Consider the following 3,022-nt stretch of genomic DNA (forward strand, 5'->3'; position numbering starts at 1 on the left):
AAATGCCGAGCCTCCACAAAGGTGAGCGCACAAATTACGTCCTAATATATAAATGCCAGCGTTATAGGTTACAAGCAAATTGCCAGCACGTTGCCATGGCAAAGACTATTGCTGTACTTTCGATGTGCTAAGGAATTTAGTGGTGTGGTAAAGGGAAGTTGACTTTATTTAATAATTGGCAATAAGAGAACAAATTGATTTGATATTAAAAAGAAACTTGACATAATTAAATTTAAAAGAGTCTTAATGATCTTAATAAATTAAGAAAACATAACTATTAGAGGTAAAGCTATTATACAGAATAAAAGTGTTTTTCACATAATTACAATTTAGTTTAACTAACTTATTGTCTTAAAACTCGTTATTAAAAATGCCTCTTAAAATATTAATATTGCAAATATTTTCGCTATCTGCCACTAGATGGCGCTATGAAAATTTCAAAGAGCAACAATGCACAGCGTCCCCTAGTCGCATAGTTTCGGGCTGCGACACGCTCGCTGCGCAGCTGCCGAACTTTGAATTTATGCCAAAATACATAGCCGATAGACACTCGCAAGGCAAAGTTTAGGTCAAACTTCAGTTATGGCGACTGTTGATTAAAGTTTAGTACAGAGCGCTCATTGTCTAGTTTAAGCTCCGCTCTCGGATTGTGGTTGCCTTTTGGTATCAAAAACCTCTTCTATACAACAAATATTTGTATAAATCATCGCCAGTCTCATTGTTTCGAGTCCGTGAAGTTAATTTACTTCTGTTTAATAGCCCAGAAAACTTAATTTAACTTAAATGAATTATGTTTTATACTGGTTTTTGTCAATCTTATCAAATTCTTTGAGTAAAATTTATTCAGCAGAAACGTGAACGAAAGAATTTTTAACATGGATTCACAACTAGCGCTATCTCTTATCGAATAGTTTCAATTTGATATCTTTTAAATTTAAGTCTTCAAAACCATGCAAATACGTTTATCGCGCGTTCGCACCTGAGCGACTATTGCATTTTGCTGAGATGGGATTCGATGTAGATTTAGCGTGAATAAGAACAGCTTTCTATATGTTATTTCCAATTGAATACCCTCCAACATCGGATTAAAAATATAAAACGAAATATAAAAAGGAACACAAAATATTTTTTTATTGCCGTTACAAATGCGACGAAAGGTAAAAATTTTGGAGGCGCCGGGTATCGATCCCGGTACCTCTCGCATGCTAAGCGAGCGCTCTACCATCTGAGCTACGCCCCCTGTGATATTCAGTCACCAAAAATATAGATAATTTCTTAAACGCAAAAAATAATAATTTGTTGAGTAGAATTAAGTACAAATATTTCCCTTCATATTAAAAGAAAATAAGTAACATATAAATAATAGTGAAATTGTTTCTTGACATTTCTCGTTATTTCCAAACTTAATTTTTAAACATTCAGATACCAGCTATTAATGACAAAAATTGCAAAATGTATTTCGCCCAACGTGGGGCTCGAACCCACGACCCTGAGATTAAGAGTCTCATGCTCTACCGACTGAGCTAGCCGGGCTGTGATAGTGACGATGAAATTTTAACTTAGGTCCATTATCACATGAATCACATAATAATAAAGAACAAATTTAACTTTATGAACTTTAAAACAACAGCTTTAAAGTCCTTCAATTACTTTCACATTATATTATTTAATAATCTAAAAGAAAGTTAAATTCTATATCAGCAATTATGATGAATAATTTATTTAGTTATTAAAACAAGTATTAACATAGTTAATAAAATATAATATTTACTGAATATAAAAATAATAAAAAAATCAGAGAGCTGTCCCTAGATGGCGCTGTTCCTAAAACTGTGCACCGATGTCTCGTTTTATAATATCCTTCTTTCAGCAATACGAAAGTTATTGAAATAGGAAAAATCTAGACCAATTAAGAGAGTAATAACTAAAGGTGCTGGATTGTGCTTGTCGGAGCAAATTGACCGGGCAATCCATTGAAAATCAGATTTTAATTAAATAAAAGTTTCAACAATCTTTACAATTTGAAACCGGTAATTGGCGACAGGTTTTTAGAAAATATTAACTGAATTTCCACGACCCCTTGGAGACTACGAAAGCACTCAACTCTTGCTTCGGTTAAAGCTTCGATAAAAAGTATAGTTGGACGCAATTTGAATCTATTTAACAGCATTTAAAAGTGAATTCGATAAATCGAGAACGGGAATTGACTTTTCACTTTAAGCTTTCACAAAACAACTCTTGAAAACTCAGAATTTCCGTTAATTAAAAACGGGCGAATATAATTCTGCAGTTAAATAATTAATCAATCATTTTGTGTATTGAACTAATTGTAAACTCTAAACATTAGTTGTACTTTCGTGATGTAATTCTAATAAATGTAATTTAGGCGCCAAATAGAAGACATATAACAATCTTTTTATTTGTAATATATTATATAAAAGATTTACAAACATGAAAAAGTAATGATCATTAATTATCATTAATTTATATTTGTTATTATTACGTTACAAACCATTATGACTTACATCGGAGTGATGTGTCAATAATTAGTTACATTGTTCCAGACGGCGGGTAATTAGTTGGCAACTCCGTTATTTGTCACAGAGTATAAAGGAAATGTTATTTTGCTATTGCGTATCGATTTTATAATATCGATACATCTAAATCGTTATTGTACAATTTAATCTATGTTTTAATTTTATTTCATCTGTTTCCAGTTGTAACTAATTTAATTGTAAAATTAAATATTTTATGTGTATTTTGAAATAGTGGACTTAAAAACAAATGTGTCTAGGGCTTCTTTCACTGCTAAAAAATAATTAATTTTTGCAAAACCTAACAAATTAAAATATAAAATATTACTGCTGCATCGTGTTAAAATAATTTACAAAATGTATCTATTCATTTTTGCAAGAAATATTTTGGTTAACATTGAAGTGGTATACTTCAGGGAATAAGTTTCATTTCACGGTACCACTAAAATATAACTGGCGCGTATTTCTTTTAATTAACATTTTTTTTT

At 31.1% G+C, this 3,022-nt stretch overlaps 2 non-coding genes across 2 annotated transcripts; both read right to left on the reverse strand.

The window, feature by feature from the left end:
- Positions 1-1,167: 1,167 nt before the first annotated feature.
- Trnaa-agc lies at positions 1,168-1,240 on the reverse strand. Its single transcript has one exon. It is a non-coding gene; the product is annotated as a tRNA-Ala (tRNA).
- Positions 1,241-1,460: 220 nt separating this feature from the next.
- Positions 1,461-1,533, reverse strand: Trnak-cuu. The gene has a single exon. It is a non-coding gene; the product is annotated as a tRNA-Lys (tRNA).
- Between the last annotated feature and the right edge of the window lie 1,489 nt (positions 1,534-3,022).

This window comes from Papilio machaon, chromosome 19, assembly GCF_912999745.1.
Source record: "Papilio machaon chromosome 19, ilPapMach1.1, whole genome shotgun sequence".
NCBI lineage: Eukaryota > Metazoa > Arthropoda > Insecta > Lepidoptera > Papilionidae > Papilio > Papilio machaon.